General features: G+C 37.5%; 1 protein-coding gene across 5 annotated transcripts in view; it reads right to left on the bottom strand.

Annotated features, from left to right (window-relative positions):
• Nucleotides 1-15,091, bottom strand: part of si:dkey-237h12.3 (teneurin-3) — a 145,581-nt gene extending 130,490 nt beyond the window's left edge. For 2 of the 5 annotated variants that reach the window (XM_051127298.1, XM_051127299.1), the window contains exon 1: nt 14,760-15,091. The gene's annotated coding sequence lies outside the window, so the exon portion shown is untranslated. Of the gene's footprint in view, nt 1-10,885; nt 11,076-14,759 lie in introns of those variants that run through there. The other 3 variants (XM_051127301.1, XM_051127297.1, XM_051127300.1) reach the window with 2 other exon arrangements.
• Between the last annotated feature and the right edge of the window lie 181 nt (nt 15,092-15,272).

Raw genomic sequence — 15,272 nt, 5'->3', positions numbered from 1 at the left:
CAAAGCTCAGGACTGAGGGATTTATTTATTTATTTATTTAAGATTAATAATAAAAAAAAAAAATTCTAAAAAACATTCAGATGATATATTTTTCAAAGGGGTCATCGGATGCCCGTTTTCCACAAGTTGATATGATTCTTTAGGGTCTTAATGAAAAGTCTATAATATACTTTGGTTCAAATTTCTCAATGGTTGTGTAAAACAACACCCTTTTTACCTTGTCAAAATGAGCTCTGCAAAAATCATCCCATTCTGAGGGATTGTTCCTTTACATGCAAATGAGCTCTGCTCGCCCCGCCCCTCTCTTCTCTCTGTGGAGTGATGAGCCTGTTTACTTTAGCCGCATTTAGCTGCTAAACTTGCTAACTAGCACGTTATTATGAAAGGCAATCGCAAAGATTCCTAAAAAAACCCCTTATACTCACTTCTGCTGTAAGTGAAGCTGGATCACGAATGATTCGTGTGAACATAGACGGATATATGTAACGTTAGATAGGGAGCCGCATTCCCTTCACAAACAAACTTAATCCACTGCATCTTCAGCGGCTCAGATGTCTGGAGTAAATGACGACCACTATGTTCATTATTACATCCAGCACCACAACACCTCAATCACTCAATCGGGAATATTTTTGTCTAACTTTCATCCCTGCTCCAGCATCGAAACAATGAAAGGCAGACTGTTACAGCTGATCTAAGGTGAAACGCTCATATCAATCAACTACCATGGGAGCGGCCTCCGTGGGTGTGACGCCACACCGACAGGCATCTGAGAATGGCTTGATTTGAAAAAGGGGATATTATTTTTACAAATTAATTAAAAACCACTGCATGGATTTTTGTCATTATAGGGTAGATTTGTACATACACTGCCAACACACATTAATGTTTGCATCTGATGACCCCTTTAATACACCAGTCAAGCATATCTCTGAATAAAGCCATTGCCTATTTACATTAAAATGAGTGCTGTCCAGTAAAATATGATTAAAAGTAATTGCAATTTGACAAGGAATAACCATAAGTAACAACATGTAAATCTTGAACGACCCAAATCGCACTTAGTAAAAACAACCAAAAATCTACTAGTATTTATTTCATATAACTTATTTCCATGGTATTTAGCCCATTTCATCTGCCACTGGCTAATGTAGGAGTTAATTACTTGTCTGAGGTCAGAGAGTGAAATTTCTCAAGACTGAGGAAAGACATTATCAACAGTGATTTAAAAAATGCAAACCAAATTTTTCCTGACCTTTTGACATGTATGCTTAATACAATTATGCAAGTTTCATAATCTAAAATCTAAATCTAAACCGCAAAACATCATCTGAAAGCTGAATAAGTAAGCTTTCCATTGATGTATGGTAAAAAATACATCTATTTAAAAATCTGGAATCTGATGGTGCAAAAAATAAAAAATAAAATCAAATGGAGTGAAAGAACATTCGTTTGACACATTTGGTTTAAACAGCTTGTTCACTTCTTTGTACAGATATCAGAAGAACCACAGCATAAGGAAAAAGTGGATCATGTCAGAGTATTTGCAAACGAAGAACAGTGTCATGCAGAGACACACAAAGACACATTTGTTGAAAGATGAAGGGGAACTAGATTTGACTGCAGCTGCATCACAAACAGTAAGTAAATGATTTTATAATGCATTGTCTGGAAATGATTTAAATCATTTTAATTTGATTATGTTGTCAAAACACTCACATGCAATAGCGAGGGGGCGTTTATACTGTTTTCTATGCAATGACATTAGCCAATCATAAGAGTGGCTGATTACTGACAAGCCTTAAAGGACCCGCCCTTAAAAACAGATCGTTTTAGACAGAGGGTCAGAATGAGAGTTGAAAATAATAATTTTTCCACATATTTATTAGTTTTTTTTTTTTTGTGCAAAAAAACAAAACAAAAAAAAACATTATAAGTAAACCTCAAGGAACATATTAAAATGACAAAAAATCCATGCTATGACCCCTTTAATGTTTGACCTAACACCCCGTTGACATGCACTAAATACTAATAATAAAGTAGTTGTAATTATTATGGAATCACTTTGCAACCTGAAATTTGTTGTTGTTTTTTAAACTTTCCATTGTCAATCAAAAAATATCTGAATTACTTTAAATGATCTGTCTGGGTTTATCCTGTTCTGGAAAGCTGTATTTGACGTTTGTCCACACCTAATGGATTCACAATAACCGAGAGCACCGGCAGATAAGGCACCATGACTTTGAACCAATGCAGTCACCCATGGTAAATAAATTGGTGGCAACCTTCATGACCCATCTTTCTTACCTGAAGCACATTGCGTATTCTGCAGATGGTGTGAGAGCGTGGGTCTGATGGCTGAAAGTGCACATCTACAGCAAGTCTCTTTGTTCGGTAATTACATTTCATTGGGACTAGCTGCGGATATCGGATTCCACCTCTGACCCCAAACTCCATAAATAATGATCATCATAGCAATGTCAGCCTCCATGCCTAGTACTACCATCCAGATGTTGTGTGCCCGCCTTCCTATCTTCACCTCACTTCGTTAACCCCAGATCCAACTTTATCAGCCTTTTTACACCCAAGCAGTACATTTCCCATGTATTTTCATCATCTGATACCACAGCATTTTTATGGGTGCACTACGGTTCAGCCTCATTATTTGCTTTTTATTGTTGCATCATATTTATCAGCAAAAGCAATTTATGTGCATCCTTGAAAAACACTTTCATAAGAAAACTTTATAAAAGAACTTATCTACGGTATGCATCCCATATGCATTATCATTCCTCTAAACATCTTGAAGACCCACTTTCATATTTTAAACATCAGTTTAATTAACTTATTCTGTTCCTGTTCAAACTGATGTGGCCTAGGGTTAATGAATGACTTAGAAATATGAAAATTGATCAGTAAATATAAGAAATAGTGATGTATGCTAGCTAATAAGCAAACTTACAGGCAAATAGGTTAGTCATCACAGCACTTTGACTCTTCTGTTTTGACTATTTTGGTATGGAAACATATTGCTGGAAATAGATAAAATATAGGCTTTTTAAAGAAACCACAGACTTTAACAGTATCCAGTTACTTCTCTGGAGTATATAAATTTGCTTCAAAGCTGCTCAACCAGTGAGACATGGGATGGTAGCTTGGTGAGAGAAGGCCAAGGGGGAGATGGTCTGGCTGTAAAAACTCCAGCTCAGAGTGCCAGCAGATAGGATAACTAACAAGCTTTTCAACCGGAACATTGCACACAATCATTCTTAGTAAAAAGTAACTTTGAGTTAACTTCTAAGAGGCTGATGTATGTATGTTTAGAAGCATGCTGCAATGCAGTGTCACTGTAAGCATAAACATTTCGAAAACAATGACAAAAAGGCCAAAGGGTTCAAAAAGGCTTCATCTACAGGAGACTCTTGCAATGTTTTTATATGGTTTTATTTATATATTTTTATTGGAATTGATGGTTCCATGAAGAATCTTTAACATTATTTATAGTGGGAAGAAGTTCTTAAAGGAATAGTTCACCCCAAATTAAAATTCTGTCTTTAATTACTCTCCCTCATGTCGTTCCAAACCTGTAAGACCTTCGTTCATCTTTGCATACATTATGGTACTCTTGTGAATGCGTGGCGGAGACTGACGGAAGAGAAGAAATTTTTGAATAAAGTCGTTAATTTTGTTTTCTTGGACACAAAAAGGAATTTACTGACGTCCTTACTACCTTTTTGGGCCTTATGAATATTTCAGTTGCATTGCTGTCTATGCTGGGTTAGAAATCGGATTTCATCAAAAAATCTTAATTTGTGTTTCGAAGACAAATTAAGATCTTACGGATTTGAAACGACAATTAATAATTAATGACATTTTCATTTTTGGTTGAACTAACCCTGTGTCTTTCAAATGTTCTTCATACTAAGAAAAATGATAATTTTAAGTATTTTTTCACTGAAAAGTTCTTTGGGAAACCCAAAATGTTTGTGCTGTGGCATTGCTGTGAAAACTTCCTTTTAAAACCTTTCCTTTTCCGTGTAAAGTAAAATTTTTGGGCACACTGCTTATTAATGAAGACTATTTTATGCAAATATTATCATATCTATTTGAAACAGAGTGATAGTCTCTTCTTATTTTATTACAGATAGTAAAAATGTGAAAGTGAAAGAAATTAAACTCAACCACTTTGGAGAGGAGAAATAGGACCAAAACCGAGTGGAAAAAGCTGACTCTCTCAATGTATATTTATAGTCTCCAGGGGTGTTTCCTCCAAGGAGGCAGTGTCTACTCTCCTCAAAATATTGGATGAGAAAAAAAATGAAGCAAGGGCAATATTACAAAATATTAAAAAGTATATAAATAACTTTAAAGAAACATTGTCTAACAGCGACACCAGCAGGTAAAGTTACAGTCTCTCTCACCTCCCCTTAGCCCATTGAGTTTTAACAGAGCCCCTAAAGCATGCAGTAAGTTTGGTGGCAGGTAATTGTCAATAAACGGTGGAAAAATCGTGTGAGAAAAGGGATAGCCTGACTGGATATGACTGGTTATGTTTGGCTATGATTGGTTAATGTGATAAACACTGCATCTTGTGTTCGAGCGTGTTCCACGTTCGCAAAATCAGCCTGAATGAACAATATAATGGCGTTAATGAAAGGCTAATTTAAAAAAGTAAGTAAACAACTCACACACTTAGATATAATCATTTTATATCAAAATGACTTGAAATGGCATGAAAACATTATCTGTGGGAGTTTTTACCAAGTAATCCGCTTTTTAAGGAAATCTGTGTCTGTGACCAATATTTACAGAGCTTTGATGACTGATGATCTGAAAAATCTAAAAATAGTTAGGGATAGCTGAACATAAGTTCACAAAACAAAATATCAAAATATATTTTTAAATTGTTACTTGAGTTATTATTTTGGAATAAATGTAAATCACTAACTTAATGAGATTCATCATCTTGGCTTTAATAAACAGAATACTGATTACATTGTTAAAGTTAAAATATAAAATATATATATTTTTTCTGATAGTGTAAGTAATGTTTTTTTTTAACCAAGAACCAAGGTGTTTTTTTGTTTTTTTCCAGAATGCCATCGCACACCACTGATAGTCTCATATAATCTCACCAAATAATCTTTGCTGTACTTTCTGTTTTTGTAGCACTCACTACAACAAAACAAAGTGTCTTACAGGCCTACACAAGCTTAGTATCGAAGTCCGACAGAAACCTGAGACTAGGACAAAGATCCAGAATTAAATCTTCACTTCCCTGATTTATGTATTTACCTAATGCAACTTAAGAATGGGTCAAATCATACATCACTCCAAATGAGTTGCCTCTTGGGAGAGGGTATCTGCGAACAAAATGCACGAAATAAAATAACCTGATACAGTAAGTTGCTACTTCGCTCTCCAATTTCTAGAAAACGCTTTGGTGGTCATTAATGGCATGGTTTCACCATACAGACATTGAATAATCCTGCTCATTATTTAGTACAGTGTACATAATAAATTCTCAGTGGTAGTCTCTAAGATCTCTCTCTATGACAGAGTACCCAGATGGCACCGTACTGTTGTTAACATCTATGGCAGCTGCATTGTTTATTTATGCCTATGATTATATAGTAGAACTGCGCAAGCATAAATTTTAGAACTCCCTACATTAAGATTAAGAATTCATTTAACGCCCACCATTGCGCAAAACAGTAAAGGTGAAGATATAAGTCGGTTTCTCCAGCGTTAGCATCTCATTAGGATGCATGACACTTTAATTGAATCAAAATCATTTTTATGTCTGCATCAGCAGCGTCCTCCTCCATCATTCCCCTGCCTTACTTTCCCGTCTGGAAGCCTTTCCCTAATCCTCCTGCCCAAATCTTTCAAATCAGCCTCCACAGTCCACGACCAGCCACTAAAGTTCGCTCCAGGATACTAAGTGCACATAGCCCGAAGAAATACAGAACCCCTCCCCTCCATCGCCGCCGCCCCCCACTCAGCCCGTTCTGAGCTTTAGTGTGGCCGCCACCACCGACAATAGCTTGCTTTGACAGCTTTGCATAATTCATGCGCTGCACTGCTCTCCCTGAGCCCAGCCCAGCCACCCGCTCGCTGTGAGACAACGGGAAGAAAAAATACAGACGGGAAACAAGGGCACGCTTCCATTAGCCGGTGCCTGTTCCCACACTACACTGCTGCACCCTGGGATAGTGCCACTATTGTCTGGGGGTCGTCATTTTCACTACCCCCGCATCACGGTGGAGATGCGACGCAGCAGACACAGATGTGCACAGGCCTGGAGGAAGACACATCCACTTGTGTTCTTCTTTTTCAGTATTCATGACCTCAAGGCTGTGCTTTTCTTGGATGCGTTTGGAGTAAGAGGTTCGCCGGTGAGATTTAATTTAAAGCATTAATGTCTGATATTCTGTCTAAAAACATCTACTGGGATGTGCAGCTTCCTCAAAGATGACTAAATGATGCTTTAAGACCAATAAGACACTCAGAATTTTCTTAAACTGCACAATAATACATACAATTACACTTGTGAGATGACGACGTCCTCAATGGCTGTTTTGAAGAAGTGTTCTAATTACTGCACTTGCAATTAAATGGGCAATTTCTGCATGAAAACGGGTTTCGGCATTGGCCTTAAAATGATCAAGCAAACTTTTACAATTCTCCTCATGTCAGCATTTGAAGAGGTGGGCGCCGAGGTTATATAGGTCATAATAGCACACTCAATATCAGAATACACAGATCACAGGTTCTTATTAAAAAAACATTTCACTGAAATGTCTCACACAGCACTGCCATAAGCTTTTTTTTTTTACGCCCTCAGTTCTGAAGATGACTCCTCATGCTTCAGCAGCTGTATGACTCATAAGAGTTTTATCATGGGAGGGCCAAAATACTGTTTGCGCATGTTTCTGAATATATACATGCATTCAATATGTATGCATTTAAGTCGAAACTATATGGCTGACAGAAAAAAGGTAAATCACATCAGTGCATAAGCCACAATTTTTTGCATTCAGAAATAATCTAAAATATTTGCAAACAAAATAAACCATTTATTAACATGCATTTTAGTTCCCCTCTCTCCACAACAAATCCTTAAAATTTTATGCTATTCAAAACAGAACTGGAATGAACAATGTAAGTTTAAAACAAACAGTAATCCCAAGCCTAAAATAATTTATTTAAAGCAAAACTGAAACTACGAGCATGCAGAAAATTAATAAACTTGGGTTCGCTTTGGAATATTAGGTGTTTTATGTGTATACAGCTGAGGTCAAATGTTTGCATCCTCCTTTCAGAATCATTAAAAATGTTAATTATTTTACCAAAATAAGAGGGATCATACAAAATGCATGTTATTGTTTATTTAGTACTGACCTGAATAAGGTATTTCACATAAAAGATGTTTACATATAGTCCACAAGAGAAAATAATAGTTGAATTTATAAAAATGACCTGGTTCAAAAGTTTACATCCCCTTCATTCTTAACACTGTGTTCCTACCTGAACGGGTTTTTTTTTTTTTTTTTTTTTTTTTTAGAGATAGTTGTTGAGTCCCTTGTTTGTCCTGAACAGTTAAACTGCCCGCTGTTCTTCAGAAAAATCCTTAAGGTCCCACAAATTCTTTGGTTTTCCAGCATTTTTGTGTATTTGAACCCTTTCCAACAATGACTGTATGATTTTGAGATTCATCTTTTCACACTGAGTAGAGTACAGCTGAGGGACTCATATGCAACTATTACAGAAGGTTCAAATACTCACTGATGCTCCAGAAAGAAAAAATTATGCATTAAGAGCCTGGGGTGAAAACTTTTTCTTCTGGGAAACATGTAACTATCTTCTGTAGCCTCTGAAGGGCAGTACTAAATGGGAAAATATGATTATTTAGGCAAAATAAGAAAAATGCTGAAAAACAGCTGTGGATCATTCACGTAACAACACAGTATTAAGAATCAAGGGGATGTAAACTTTTGAACCAGGTCATTTTTTATATCTTTTATGTGAAACATCTTATTCAGGTCAGTAATAAATAAACAATAACATGCATTTTGTATGATCCCTCTTATTTTGGCAAAATAATTAACATTTTTAATTCTGAAAGGGGGACGCAAACTTTTGACCTTAACTATATATATGGAAAGGAAAGGGAAAGAACGTGAGGCCAAGTATGGTGACCCATACTCAGGATTTGTGCTCTGTACACACAGCAGTGAACACACACACACCGTGAACACACCCCCGGAGCAGTGGGCAGCCATATTGCTATCGCTGCGGCACCCGAGGGCAGTTGAGGGTTCGGTGCCTTGCTCAAGGGACTCACCTCAATTGTGGTATTGCTGGTTATTGACTCCCCCCACCTTCAATCCCTGCCAGACCTAGGACTCAAGCCCACAACCTTTCGGTTACAAGTCCGACTCCCTAACCATTAGGCCACAGCTGCCCTGTACATGCACAGCATGTATTCATATACAATCAATAGATCAAGAATGTAAACATTTTGATTGCTAGCGTTACGGCCAACAAACTTCCCTCGAGAAGTGATGGAGGTTTTTAGATAAACACAGTGTCTTGTAAATCTAAATGCACAGACTGTACAGAATGCAATATTTTGTAGTTACATAAACTTCAAGTTGACCTATCAAGTTTTCATTAATTTGATAAGTTAAATGAAAAGAGAGAACTGACAGGGGAAGGCTCAGGTGAAAACATTCAGCAGTATTGAGCAAATGCGGTGACAGCAGAGGAAAGGAAATGAATAAACCATTTTGCCTTGACTTGATATCAAGATGAAGATTGAAGGGAAAATAGCTTTGATTTCAACATGGTGAATTTTCTTGATTACTTTTTTAAGGAACATTTTTATCGGTAATCACCTGAGATGGTTTTCACCTCAAATTATAAAGTGACATCAGCGTTTCCTCTTAGCTGTTTTTCAAGTATTTTGAAGCAACAAACCTAATCACACCACCCTAGAAATAGTAATCCAAATGAACCCACTCCCTGCCAAAAAAATCATCAATTTAATTTCATTACCAAATACAATTTGCAGCATCTCCTAACTCGTTTCTCACATTAAACCCGTTCCCATTTTTCTCTGTAGTTTTTGTTCTCATATATAACATTAGCTTTTGACTGTCATCTCTGCAGGACATTAATGTAAATCCCTTGGTTCCAGAGGCAGTTTGGAAGAAGAATACTGGCGAGTTTCATTGCCTGGTCAGCGCACTTCCTGCCTGTGGCAAATCATAGGCTGCCTCCAACACAGCAGGAGGCAGGCAAGAGAGCTCCACAGCAAATTGGAGAGTGGTGCGGGGGGTGTGGGAGGGCGGGTGAAGATGAGGGGAAAAGCAAGAAAAAGAGAACGAGAGAGAATTTAAGACTGATAGGAAAAGAAACAAGTCTGTTATGGAGGTTGGAAAAGTGTACTGCAGGCAGCCAAGTCTGTCATGGACTTTAGGACATCTATAGCACACAGAGAATGTCTCTGACTTGTAGCAGTTCGCTGGCAAACACACACACACACACACACACACAAGCACAATCCACAATGTTCTTATCCCCTAGGGTGAAACAAAAGGCATGACCAGAAATGCACAGACACTGTCTAGATGCTACAAAGAGACAGAAAGTTTCAAGATACAACTGCAATAGCAATATATCACACCACTGGCTCTTGTGAAATCATGTAAAGTGTCATGTAAAGACAGATGCTGCAGGTAGCAATCCATCACTATTCAGTACTAATAAGCACACAGAGGTACAATGCACAAGAGACCTTGACTGACATTTATTTCAGCTTGTCTCACAATGAAATGCGCCTGGTTTTTAGCTAATAAAAGGAGATTTCATACACAACAACACTAGCAAAAAGATTACAAATTACATAGATTTAGTTCCAAGCATGTCCTTAAAGGAGAAGTCCACTTCCAGAACAAAAATGTACAAATAATGTACTCACCCACTTGTCATCCAAGATATGCATGTTTTTTCTTTCTTCAGTCGTAAAGACATTTTTTTTTTCTTGAGGTTTTCTGAGGAAAACATTTCGGGATTTTTCTCCATATAATGGACTTCAATGGTGCCCCCAATTTTGAACATCAAAAACAGAGTTTAAAAGGATGCTAAACGATCCCAGCTGAGGAAGAAGGGTCTTATCTGGCAAAACGTCTTTTTCTAAAAAAAATTACAATTGATATACTTTTTAACCTCAAACACTCATCTTGTCTAGCTCTGCCTGAACTCTGTTTTCGGTTCATGACAGTTAGGGTATGTTGAAAAATTCCCATCTTATGTTCTCATCCAACTTTAAAATTGTCCTACAGTGTTGCAGAAGTACCGACCCAGTGTTTACAAAGCAACCATGCAAAGAAGATCAAACACCCTTTACAAAAAAAGGTAAAACAGCAATGTAGGATGATTTTGAAGTTGGAGTAGAAATTGAGATGGGAGTTTTTCGATATACCCTAACTGTCATGAACCAGAAAAAGCAGAGTTCAGGCATACAAGACGTGCATCTGAGGTCAAAAAGTATATAAATTGTCAATTTTTTTAGAAAATAACCAATCGTTTCACTAGATAAGACCTTTCTTCCTTGGCTGGAATCATTTAGAGCCATTTGAAGCTGCATTTAAACTGCATTTTGGACTTTCAAAATCAGGGGCACCACTGAAGTCCGGTATATGGAGAAAATCCTGAAAAGTTTTCCTCAAAAAACTACATTTCTTTACTACTGAAGAAAGAAAGACATGAACATCTTGGATGACAACGGGGTGAGTAAATTATCTGTACATTTTTATTCTGGAAGTTAACTACTCCTTTAACAACAAACCAAGCACGTACAGTTTAAAACACTACATACTGACTTCCTTGCAACGTTGCACAGAACAATTAATTCCGGTATTCTGCCCATATGTCCATCAAAAACACTTGCTCTTGCTGAGACAGTCCAGTCCTTTGAGACTTACTTTGCATGTTTTTGCGTCGCTGCATTTTGGCAATCCTGATTTGTCCTCCACTCCAGCTTTAGTGGCAAGCCAATTTTAAATGACACCAGTTTAAAGACTAATCAATATGTGCAAAGTCTTGTTGACGTGCTGGAGTTCACAAGGGAAATCAGATGTCAATTTGGCCGTAGGATCCTGTAACTGCAACCGCCGGCAAGCAGTACAACATCCCTGATTTTCCAACAGTGACTTTAAATTGATTAGCTTTTAATTCTCCAAGGTGTTCAACTTTGTCGCAAATATTGAGCAAGATGTATTTGTGCCTGCCTTTTGGTATGTACGCTTACTTGTTTGTTAAAGCATTTGTTTGTGTGCTTGTTAGGCGAAGCATGTAATGGCTAAAAAGGGATAAATCTTATGCAAATGCTACAAATGGATTTCAGCCAAAGACAATTTTCAGATCCTCCACATTTTAGAAATATGGCATATGGGGACGTTTTTTGTGTAGACGATAAGTCTGATTAATCCTTTACAGACTGTGATAACCTGGACAATGTTAAGCCGACAGAGATCAGGTCTGTCCACTGTGATTATGCAAAATAAATATAGTGTAAATGTGATACGCAAAGGCTGGCGTGCTGGCAGTGTGTGTTTGTCAGGGTACATTAACCTGCGCCTGTTTGCTTAGCACTGTTGAAATAGGCACTGATGGCTGAACTACTTTCACAGACACACACACACATACACACAGTCTTATTCACTCTATCTCTCTCCGTGCTGGACTAAAAAAGCGCCTTCATGAGGTGTGCTCAAGCAAATAAACAAATATTGAAGTGACCAGGGCTTTTCCTACTCAATAAACTGACAAAAATGTCACTGTAGAATTGACTAGTTCTTCAGAGCATTTTTTTCAAACAAGCAGAACATACAAATTGACATTTACAGATGTTAAGATTAGAAAAATTCAAATCTGACTATCGTAACAATATCTAAGAGGCCTGTCATTATGATTAAGTTCTGCAAACATTTGAGTTTTTATTTCAGGATGTCATAAAACGTACTTGACGGTGCGGCATATTAAAGCACTAACTTTGAGTTTTTCACTACGCAGTAAAAACACTAAACAAGAGGGCCACATGATTTATGAAGCATGGAGCAGAGCTTGAATGAAACCTTTCACTGAAGCTTGACTTCTACTTTCTTCTTTTTAGTTGCCCTGGGTGTTATTTGAGTCATTTGATGTAAGGCAAAAGGCTATAACACTCTCTTCCTGACTGAATATGTGATACATGAGAGTGACAATGTCTTCTAAACAAGCAACTGACATTGGTGACCTTTCATTTTGTTTTTTCGCTTTGTTTTTTCCCCTCACTCTCTGCCCTTTTTCAGCCCCCAACCAGGCAACGTGTGTGCTCCCTAATCAGGAGATGATGCGGCCATGTGTTTTCTCTGCAATCAAGGGTCTATGTTCACAATGTGATCTCTGTTTTCAAACTGTAAAATCGTAACATGAACTGGCTGAAAATTTGCTGGATTTCAAAGCGGTATTGTCTAATTTTCAACTACACATGGTTTCTGTATCGTAATCGAGATCATAAGAGTACAAATCAAAATGGCAGGCCTCTACTTGAGTTTTCGGTCACTGATGTTGTGCTTCTTTCGTTCCGCCATGTTGTATCACAATGAGGTCTAGTTTTCAGTGCAAAAGCCTTTTGGGATAAAACATGGGTATGTGTAATTTAATCAGATGGATTAAGAAGTCGGTGTTACAAAAGAACTGAAACGGAATCAGTTTGAATGAATCAATGCTAATGAAAAATCTTATAGTCATACCTTACTTGATAACTCTTCAATAATCTGTATCTGAGTCTATAATGAGTGTCCATTAATATAAGCCTTGTTGAACTGATCTGATGATGTATTGTCTTGTAAATCGCTTTGTGCCACCAGTGCCCTTGATGACAAATGAGCCCAATTAGTGATATGCTCATCTCCATGTATAAGTAATCTGAGACAATAATGTAACTGCGACCGCGTTTAATCGAACTTGCAAATGAACGGTTCAGTCACTCGTATGGACTGGCTCCTTTAAGAAGCCTAAAAACCAAGGATCAGATTAACTAGACCAGTGCAATCTGGATTTGAAGATAACTTCTTGATTATCCACGTCTCATTCACAAAGGGGACATTAAAATGATGGTTGTAATGCTTGTGTCTTGTAATTGAAATCGAGATCTCGTTATCATGTTTCATCGATGATTCTTTAGGCTCTTCACGCTGGTACGTGATTGAAAGGACGATTAAATAAATAGGATAACCTAATGTAGAAGTAACAAGTAAATATTTAAATGGCTGTAGTCTAACATTTCTGGTCATCCGAATTTTTTTAATAATCTTTTTGTTTAATGAGCTAATTATACCTACAATGACTTTTTAAATGGATGGTTATTTAATGGAATTATGTCACCCTGGACCACAAAACCAGCCATAAGGGTCTATTTTTTTTAAATAAATAAGCTTTACATTGATGTATGGTTTGATAGGATAGAACAATATTTGGCCGAGATACAACTATTTGAAAATCTGAAATCTGACGGTGCAAAAAAATTCAGATAATGAGAAAATCGTCTTTAAAGTTGTCCAAATGAAGTTCTAGCAATGCATATTGCTAATCAATAATTAAGGTTTGATATTTTTACGGTAGGAAATGTACAAAATATCTTCATGGAATATGATCTTCACTTTATATCCTAATGATTTTTGGCATAAAAGAAAAATTTATTATTTTGACCCCTACAATGTATTGTCGGCTACTGCCACAAATATACCCCTACTCCTTGGTTTTGTGGTCCAGGATCACACACATAGGCTATTTAAATATTTTATATAAATGTAAATTTATCTAAATTTTGGAAACGGTGTTGTAATGGAGTTCGTAACTTGACGTTTAGCTACCTATGCTAAATGGCGCCAATCAGGAAAAAAAAGAGAGAGAAAAATAAACATTCTTAAACACAATATCACACGCTTTGTGATGTATTTGTGATGTATATTTAAAAATATACATACATAACCTGACGTGATTTATTAACCTATACCGCCGGAAACTAACCGCAATATCGCTTGCGATTTTTTGTTCGCTAGTCAGTTGGCAAAATACGTGCTCTGACTAACTTATCACATGTCTAACTTTTTAATCATTAGGCTACTAAAAACTATGAGACCTACTTTTGTATGGACAAGAAATAGCCTATCTTCTTCTAACACCCCCAACCTTTCTTTTGACTTCCTTTGGGGGACAAAGACACCCCCATAATCCGCACCACGATTTTTGTGCACTGAAGATAAATGGTTAAGTACCTGTTTGTGCTCGATTACATTTGAAAACATTTTCATGGCATGTCAAGTACAAAAAGAAGCAGTGGGACGTACGACAGGTCCTCGGTCCATTCCTAAACTATCCTATTCACGTTTTTCCTCATAATGCTAATCCCAAGGTTGCAAAATGCTGTAAATTTGTGTCTGGCTATTTCCCGTACAGCTAGGCGGAATTCAATGCCATTAAAGTGTATGAGGATGTATGAGTATTCCAACTTGCAAATTACAGCTGCAAACGGGTCAATAAAATACTCTCTAGCCTACTTGAAAGGCTGTATGTTTATTTAGCTATTTAAAAACAGAGGCATCGCTGTATAATACTGGCAGACGTTAACCAACTGCAATTACTAAGTCAAGACAACATTAAACCAAAAGTAACCTGACTCTAATGTTTCTCATATCATTTCTTACCTCGTAAAATTCGGCTTAGATCCCCATTGTAGTGGAACGAGATGAACAAAAACTTTACAGTAGGTATCCAAACTTATTAAAAGCAGCAGCTGCGAGGTGAGGTAAAATAACGGTTAGGGCGATAAATTTCCCGCAGTCACGCCTTCCCGCGTCTCTCACACACTGAGTGCTCTGGAGCGGGGGAAATTCCTCCGCAAACAACCAGCCACACACACTGTCTAAATTACGAGACAACGACCTGGACCCGCCGAACCCAGGAGCACAAAGTCCAGAAGCGTTAGTTCTAGCTGTGTCAGAAACACATGTGATGGAGCCAAGGACTGTACCACTCCTCTGTTCTCCCTGTGTGTGTGCGCGCGCTGCGGTGCTGATGAGAGGACGGGTCGTTTGCGCGGGATCCGCGCGATACTAGTGAGGCAGTGTCATTAACAGCACGAGGACTCGGGGCATAGCTGAATGTGACAAGAACTGAACAAGACTTGGTTTCTTTTTTCAATTTTATTTGTTTATTAA

The sequence above is a fragment of the Labeo rohita genome, chromosome 14 (genome assembly GCF_022985175.1).
Source record: "Labeo rohita strain BAU-BD-2019 chromosome 14, IGBB_LRoh.1.0, whole genome shotgun sequence".
NCBI lineage: Eukaryota > Metazoa > Chordata > Actinopteri > Cypriniformes > Cyprinidae > Labeo > Labeo rohita.
Note: the sequence above shows the minus strand (reverse complement) of the source record. Positions and strands in the feature narration are given on the sequence as shown.